This window comes from Cryptomeria japonica, chromosome 5 (assembly GCF_030272615.1).
Source record: "Cryptomeria japonica chromosome 5, Sugi_1.0, whole genome shotgun sequence".
NCBI lineage: Eukaryota > Viridiplantae > Streptophyta > Pinopsida > Cupressales > Cupressaceae > Cryptomeria > Cryptomeria japonica.
In genome coordinates, this window is record NC_081409.1 from 898,337,739 (window position 1) to 898,347,348 (window position 9,610).

The window sequence follows — 9,610 nt, forward strand, 5'->3', positions numbered from 1 at the left end:
TATTCCACCTGGTGATTATGTGATGCATAAGAAATCAAAGTATAGTGTGATGATGCCAGTGACAGGTGAGCCTTCCACTTCAAGAGGGAAAAGAGCAATAGAAGATGTCATTGACATCCAAGATTCCCCTAAAAGGCAAAGAGTGGGGAAGGAAGTGCAAACTAGTGAACCTCTCTATTCTCCATCTCAATCCCCTATCCACATAGGAGATGAGCAAGCGGTGGCTGAACAATTGTTACAGTTAGGGAGTCTTGGGGAGATTGCCTACACATATGAGGAGACACAAGAGGGGATGCCAGAAGAGCCACCTAGTGCTGAAATGAACTTGACTGATGGTTAGCTAAAAGGAAAAGAGTTAGACCTTACTGTCAATCAAGCCAGTGAGGAATTCTTGGCTGGTAGTAATTTTGTTACAACGGGGGCTTTCATGCAATTTGTGTGGAAGCAAAATATGGAACAATTCAAAGCCAGATGTGAGAAAAGGAAGAGTGAATAGCCTCACAGAGATGTAACTCAGGTGGAAGAAGAGGTGAAGCAAGAAATGGTTGAAGAGTTTAAGACCATTACTCCTGAGAAGGGAATAGAGATGGTGTCTAAGGATGGTGTTTTAATCCTCCCTGAATGGGATATAGCTGATGCTCTGGTTCTTGAAGCAGTAAGGAAGGAAACTAAACCCATGGAAGGAGTGACCTTCAGCAAAGATAATGCTTCTCTAGTCATGTGGTCACTGAAGAAGGATGAGAATAAAAGGAGGAAAGGTGTATCAGATTCTAGTCTCCTAGGAGGCATGATTGTAAAAAGAGTCCAAGATACATGGGTGGTAGAAGCTGCAAGCACAGTGTTGGAAACTGCAAAGTTTAATGTGGCAGTAGCAGAAAAGGAGGCAAAAGAAAAGGCTAATCTCCAATTAAAATTGGAGACCATCTTAAAGGCTTACAATGAGGCCAAAGAAGGAGTAGCCAATAGAGACAACATTATTTCTAGACTTCAGAGTCAGTTGGCAGGTTAGCACCATCTAGGTGAATCCTCTACTCTCATGATAGCCTCCTCTCCAGCAAGACCTCTACCTACCAGTCACATTTTAGAATATCCCCGTTCTCCTATGCCTTCTAGTTTCCAGTCAGCTAAAACTGTCCAACATGAGTTGGAAAAGTTGAAACAAGCTCAAGCCTTGTTTGCAAGCAAGTATGAAGAGAAGGTAAAAGCCACAATTTTGAAGTCTGTTGATTCAGTCAAGGCCTCTGTTGTACACATTTCTATGAAAAGGATCCTGAATATTCTGATTGAATTAAGAGAGGATGAAACCACCTTGGAACCAATTCTTAATAAATGGATGCCTAGAGGTAAGGAGTTAGAGCTCATGTTTTCATCCCATGCAGATGCAGAGGAAAATGACAATCTTAGGTCCACTAGTGAGTTTATAAAGGAAATGAATATGCTCTCAGAGGAAAGGGCAGGTGTAAAAAGAAAAGCCCAACTATATAGAAAAGAGTATTCAGATCACAAATATGAATTGTTTCCAGGGGGTTTGTTGGTCCAATTCAATTAAAAGAGGAGAATTGTCCCAAAGGGTTAATGAAATCATTAACACTGATGACACATCCTTATTTGTCCAGACAATTGAAGAGATTGAAAAGGTGAAATCACATTATGGCTTCATAGAAACAGAAATTGGGTAGTTAAGGGTCACTTGGAAAAGGCTAGAAGGGATGAAACAAAAGATTATTACCTTTGCTTGGCCAAATGATGACGTGTTTCAGGAGTGGAAGGACAAATATATTGAACAAAAGAAGGGTATTCCAGAACAGGTATAAGAGGTTGCAGTAGAACAACAAATGGAAGAGGCCGTTGATATTGAAAAATACCTATAACCGTTTCTTGAAGAACATTACGATTTGTAACAAACCTTTCTAGGAATGTCTAAATCTTGTACGCATCCATAATGTTATAAATGGATACCAGGACTAGTGAAAAAAAAATCACAAGAATTTTGTAAAGAAACTCTGGCAAAATATATTTAGGTCTTTTCTAGTTTCCAAGAGATGACTCTAGATGATGTAATATTTTCAAGAATGAATATAAATATATAAATCAAAGTTTCAGGCCTAAAATTTCTTTGTCTTCTAGTATGCATTCTGTAATTTGCTAGTTTCATTTGGATAATCTAGGATTGTTCGAATGACCATGGATTGTAAGGCGGTCTTATAGACATTATTTCTGGATTTTCTCTTTAGGAGAGGGATTAAATGTGCAAGGAATATTTCTGTCAACAAATCTATTGTATGTTGCCATGAATCTGATGAGTTATTTTAGCTAAATGGGAAAGGATCTACGTATATGTTAAGCATGTATGAGGTTCATGAAAGCTGAGATGATGAGGTGTATTAGAATGTTCAGTTGTTGAAAATTATTGCTTAATTTAGGTGACTATGTGGCTTGGATAAGGCATCGGTACTTGTTGTGAGATTCTTTCTAATTTTCTTGGAGATCAATACTGAAGAAGTATACAAGTTTTATTTTTAATTTTTCAATTCAAAGTGTAGAAGGTTCTCAAAAATCTTGTTATATGTTACTCTAAGGTTCATTTTTCCTTGATCTTTTCATATGCAGACAGAGTTATTCATTTCTTACAGAGGATAAAAGGGAAATTAGAATTTGAGACTAACAAAAGTGGTGACTCTGCTGGGGAGAGTCATAGTGTGTTACATGCAGTAGACTGGTGCCGGAGATTAGTTCCAAAATTTATTTGAATATCTGTGTTTGTGGCAGATCTTATTTTCTCTCTTGTGTATTTTTCTCTTCTCTGGAAATTCTCCTAATTTTCAAAGTCCTTGCAAGAGATTTGTTAAGCTTTCTTTCTCATTTCCCCACATTTTGTGTAGGTGGTGACTCTGACAATTTTAACCAGTCCTTTTGAATAAGTGTAACTTTTTAAAGAAAAGCAAGTTTAATGCAGAGAGGAAGGAACACCAGGTCTTTCATGAGGAAGCATCCTCATGAGACATTGCAAGATGGATTACCTGAACAGGCACGAAGAGGCCAAAAAAGGTCAGTCTTACATGAGCCATCTAATGCTGCTTGGGTACATAAGAGTATCAATACGGGTAAGTCATCTGAGAGACCCGTCTATGCAAATTCAAATTCTTCTTCTCATGAATTTGATTGTGATATTTTAGGCTTCCATTCTAGTTTGTTTGGGAATATTGAAGATGTACAAGTTTTAGATTAGAGGATCTCCCATGTTAGTTTGTCAGGAAAGGACAGGAATAGTTCAAATATTAAGAGAGATTTTGTACCTAGGATAGTGGATGGAAACATCAGTCTAATTGATATTGACCAAGTCAATGTGTCAGACTCTGAAGAAATCTTCCCTGATGAAGATAAAGTATCCCAAGAGATTGAAACCATCAATAGAAGAGTCCATCATTTAATTTCCTTAAGAGCACAAAAGGAAGCAAATAAAGAAAAGGAAATTACAGCAAAATTGATGGAGATGGATAGGCTTCTAAGACAAATTGCTGACCTTGAATTATTCACCCAAGAAAAGGCTAAAAGCGAGGAAGAAGGTCTAGTCATTAGAGAAATATTAGTTCCCAAGACCAAACCTGCATACAAGTCAGTGGTTCAACCAAGTAGGGAAGTCCTTAGTGACCCACAACCTATTAGAAATAATGTTGACAAAGGAAAGCAGAAATGCATGGAAGATGGATCTAGATCTAAGACTACAACAGAAATTTCTCATATGTTATCTACACATGAAAGAGAGATGGAGAGGATGAAGAAAGAGAAAGAAGATTTAAAAATGGAGTTAGAAAAGGCTAAATTAGAATCAGCCAATCAAGAAGTTAAAAGAAAGATTAGCTATCTGAAGGCTCCTCCTATCATGTTTCCTTCAGTAGACCCAAATAAACTTGTTCCTCAGCAAGCCTCACTCCCTCCAGTTAAAATTCAGCCAACCTTGCCTATTAGCACTTTATAGGCAGTTCTTTTTTGATGGAATCCCAGGGTACCCTAACCATGTTCCTATAGAATTGAGGGATAGACTTCACAAATTTGCTGGGAATAATGCAATCAGTGCAGAAGAACACTTCAAATCTTTTGGTGACTTAATAAATGACTATGAAATTATAGATGAAGATGTCATCATGAAATTGTTTGTACAGTCCTTAGTAGATGATGCAAGGGATTGGTATAGAGGTCTCCCTGAGAATAGCATTGGGTCTTGGGAAGATTTTAAATATTGCTTTCAAGAACAATATGGTGATAAGACAAATGTGAGTTTTATGCTCAATGAGTTCAACAATATTAGAAAGTCTGATAATGAAATTTTTATAGACTTCAATGATAAATTCTAGAAAGAAATGCATAGGCTCTATCAAGTAATGAGGTTAGATGATAACATGTGTCTAAATACTTATTACAATGCTTTTGATTCTAAAATAGCCTATATTCTGAGGGATAAAAATCCTCATAGTCTAAGAGATGCATTTACAATTGCCATCAATGTGGAGAGTAATAGGAAAGCATCTAGGAAAGTAGGGAGGAGAACTGATGGTAGGTTGTGGCAAGAATCAAAATAGCAACCCAATAAAGTTGCTAAAGAGGAAGACAAAATAGAGAAACTAGTGACGTCCATGAAAGATCTTACTGCCAAGGTGAGTAAAAGTGATAAGCCTCATTATAATTGGCAAGACAGGCCTCCTAGGTTGCATGACATGCCTTACAACACTACTTGGAAGGATGGTAAGCCTCAAAATGAGAAGCAAAAGAATACTCAGAACCAAGATACCCCAGATCCTTTAAAAGGAGGAAATGTTCATAACATGGAGAATAGTCCTTGGTGCATGGCTTGTGATGGACCACATTCTCCTCATCAATCTGTTGTAGCTCAAGCCCTTAAAGAATCCATGAGACAAGAGGCTGAGCCTGATATAAACATGTTTGAAACTATCATAGAAAGTGATGACGAGTCATTACAAAGTGAACTTAGTGAATGTGATGTGCCAAATAGTAAGAGGTCTTACCAAGGACAGTTAACACTTGATTGGCACCCCACTTTGAATGTGGTAACAATTGAAGATGAAGAAGTTCATCTCAGAAGGCCTAGTGAACAAGAAGTAAGAAATCTCACTAAAGCTGCCATAGCAAAGCCAAGCACAATTACAATTTGAGGAGTACTAAGAAGGATGGGGATCAAGGTGAACCTGGCTCAATGTTTATAAAAGAAGTATCCCAGAAGAAAGCATCAAGTAATACCAACCTGCCTCAAGATGGCCAAGAAAAGAAGAACCAAGTTAAAGATGTAGCCAAGGGTATGGATGATAAAGCTACTAGTGACATACAAAGAACTGCCACAATGAAGAAGGAAAGTCAGCCTAAGACAGATAAAGTTAAGGCTAATACTGAGTTGATTAATAATTCCACATTTGATATGACTCAAGCTCTTACCCAAATGAAGGTCACTGTCCCATTGATAGAATTATTGAAAATAAAGGAACATAGAGAAGCTACTTTATCTTTATTTTCTAAAATATCTGACAGTAACATAGCTTTACCTTCCGGATTAACTAAGGATGAAAAGGATCAGGAGCTGCAAACCCCAGAGGTATATGTTGGAACAAATGTTACACAAGAACCCTCATAGTTTGATCCTTTCTATGTTACTTTGTTAGTAAATAACCAGTTAATTAAAAACTGTATGATAGATTCTGGTGCAGCTGCAAATGTAATGCCTTATGGTGTCATGAAAGAATTAGGATTGTCAGTGAGTATAGTGTATGGGAAATGTTATGCCATGGATAACAGAGAAGTGCCAGTGATAGGTACAATGAAAGATGTGGAAGTGAAAATAGAAACATTTCCTGGAGCAACATATAAGATGGATGTTATTGTAACTGATACAAAACCTCACTATGGCATGTTGTTATCTAGACAGTGGGCTGCAACAGTAGGTGGAAATGTTCAGTTGGATCTTGTTATCACTGTTTAAAAAATGGGTATGCTTTTTCCATTATTGGCTAAGTCTGTAATGTTTTTTGAGTCTGGTATGTTCTTGTTGCTTCAAGACTGTTTCAAGTCCAAATGGGTTTAATGTTTAGGTCTTAAATCACTTTCATGAAAGATAAAAACCCTTTGGCTTCTGTTTCTGCATTACTTTATTCACCTAAGTAATGGGTCCCTTTGTTGTGAAAATGTTCCCCCCCTTGTAATTTACCTAGGTGGTCCCTTCAAATGTTTTAATTCCCGCTTTTAAATATGCATTTTTCTAAATGTCTGTCGAGCCTTGTAAGCATCATGCATCTTTTTGTTGATCTCACGGTCCGCGTTGATTCGCTACCTAAAAGTGCTCGCAATTTATCTATCACAAAGTAGCGAAAGGTAGAAAGCTGGACCCAGCGCATAGGTTCGAGCCAAAGTTAAATACCGGTCAAGTCCCATTTGATCGGACTGACAGCGTGATTTTGCGAGATCAAGATAAACGTGGTTTACTCATCGCGAAGTGGCAAAATGGTTTGGTGGGACCCAGCAATGAAGACTTTCCCTTCAGTTAAAAGGTGATTAGGTCAGGCCAAGATCAACAACTCATGTTGTTTCGTGGCCAAGAGATGCTTGTGGTTTACTCATCGCGAAGTTGTGAAAAGGGTTGGTGGGCCCAAAGGGCAGGCTAAGCACAAAGTTAAAGGCCGATTAACTCTGTTTTGATCCAACCATTCTCATGATTTCGTGGCCGCAAGTTGAATGATGATTAGTGTTCACAAAGTCACGAAAGACAGGTGGAAGTCACATGTAGGTGTGACATGGAAAAATAGCTGCTACTTTTGTGGAGCTCGATAGGGACATGTCATGTGACACGTAGTTCTAAAAGATTGTTAAGGGCCCACCAAGATGTAGCCGGCAGTTATGTGGGAGTAATGAAAGATGGCACGTGGCAAATCTAGAATGGAACCCAAGTGAGTTGCCATGGCTAATGGCTGACTGCAATGTGGCGTGTATTTACTAATGAAAAGGTGGGGTAAGTGATTCCCGGATGCACGGCCCACTTAAAAGGCATTCATCCCAGGATTGATCCAATGATTCTCGTTGAATCGTGGCCCGAAGATTCCCACAGATTAACCTCAGCTAAATGGCAAAAACTGCTAACTATCAGCGTGAGGCGCAGTTAGTTAGAAAGATTGACGGTCTTGGTTGGAATTAAAGGCCGGGTGACTTGAGTTAGATCTAACACTTGGCGCATCTTTGCAAAGGGGAAGTGCTCGATTATTAAGTATTGCTAAGTGGCGAAAAGATGGTAGGGCCCAGAACTCAAGTAGAGAGATTAAGCAGAGCTAAAGACAATGCAAGTTCCCGTGATCCAACGGCCAGCATTGCTTCGTGAAAGAAAAGAGTGTGGGTTTTATGCTTTGCGAAATAGCCAAAGAGTGAAACAAAGGAAAGACTCAAAGGAATCATGACCCGTTGGAGCCAGTTTTGAATTCGATTTGGTGAATTCAATTATGAAAAGAAAGCTGAAGCATGCAGAGTTAATTCCTAAAAAAACTTAAATGCCAACTTGTCTTCTATAGTCCGCATAAACTTGATTGCTAATATAGTTTCATCGAAGTTTGTTGCAGAGTGAATTGTTGCAAAGCGATTTTCTTTAGGCGAATAATCAAGTTTTTTGTTCTTTTCTTGATAACTCTGGTTTGTTCTCAAATATTTGTTGTGTGAATTACTTTGTTAGAGGTCTGCGCTAGTTGCTAGTGGTGTAGTTGCTCGTCCAAAATGGCACCTAGAAGAGAATTCACCGGGAAGGTGGACTACCAAGAACAAAATATATGTGATGATTTTATGTCCACCAATGCTCGAGCTCAAATCAAAGCATTAGTACCCAAACACCCTCATCTAAAAATTGGAGATGGCTTGTATGATAAGGGTAATTGGTTGAGAGACCCTGAAATAGGAATGTCAGGCTTAGGACTTTTCAAAGTCAGTTCTGGGCAAAGAAATTCCCCAGCTCTTGTGAATGGAATATGGGAATAGGATGGAGGAAAGCTTGTGGTCCTAGGTGTTTTTATGGATATAGACCTATTAACTTTGATTGCACAGAATTATGACTTTGTGGCAAGGTGCATCAAGAACATAAATGGGTTAGTCTTGATTGAAATCAATGGAGATGAATACAGAAAAGATTTCAAACTCAGTGAATCCTCCAATTTGTTAGAGCCTATTGATTTTGAATCATTAGCCCAGATTTACAACATACAGAGGGATCATCTAAGGAATGACCCATTAAGAGAGTTCTTTATGAAGATACGGGGGTTGACAGTTGTAGGCCCCAACACAATGGAACCATTCTCCCTCAATTTATTCACCCTGAGAGATAAGGGTATGTATTGGGCCTTATGCCCGATATTTGGGGAAGATGCTGAGAAGAATATGCTAACCCATTATATGTTCATGATTTCCCAAATTTTAAATCCTTATTTGGCTATTACATTTGATTATGCTTCATGCCTTGATGATGCCATTCATAAAGGGTTAGTAGGAATCAAGAATGGTAAGGTTGACAAGCCATTTGGATGGTATTATATGTTAATGCACATGTCCTTGTTCAAGGGTGCTGATTACTTTGCAAAGGAGATGGACCTGGTTAAGGTCAAGGATAATGAGGAAATGCCAGTACAATTGTGGAGTACTGTTTTATCATGGGATAGAGAGGATGCAAGTTATCTGAAGTTTGATAGATGCTTTGCATCTAAGATTAGAATCCTCTTATGTAGAGAAAACCCTAGAATCCCTAAAGCTCTTTTGGAATTTATTAGACCTAAGGAGTTTGCAGAGGATATCAAGATTGGTCACAATTGGGGAGCATCTATTTGTACCCCATGTCTAATATTTTCAAAGTGTTTGGATTTAGAGGCACCCCTTATTTACTACCCTATCAGGTCCCATTGAAAATAGGGATTACAGAAGTGTTAAGACAGATTGGAGGGGTGCAGGAAGCTGAGTTGACTAACAGAAGTAAAGGGACTATTTTCCCAACTATTACCATGGCCCACCATTTTGTAATCACTAAGGGTGGATGGAGATTCTTTGAATATTTCTTTAAACCATATAGGTTATCAACTGCAGTGTCAAGATGTGCAGAGTTAGGCCTCATCAATTTCAGTTTCCTGAGGATTTGATTAGGAAAGAGTTCAACTTAGATGAGCAGGAACTGAGGAAGGAGAAGTGGGTGGCATATAAGAAAGCCCTTGATTTTATTCATCAGTTTGACACTAGCTATGACCCTCTATCTAGCTTCACCCCATTTGAGGAGAAAATAAAGTTTCTGATTCTTTATTTTTAAGATGTAATGCAGACCCTAAAGGAAAAAAGGGAGACCATAATGCAAAATGATCCTGATAAGGTTAAGATGGTCTTGGCCAAGCCTACTTTTGCTAAAGCAATCCCACCAAGTGACTATGCAATGCTCAAGAGACCAAATTACACTGTAATGATGCCAGTGACAGGTGAGCCTTCCTCTTCAAAAGGGAAAAGGAAAATTGAAGATATTGTAGACATTTAGGATTCCCCTAAGAGGCAAAAAGTGGGAAAAGAAATTGAAACTGATGAGCCTCAATATTCCCCA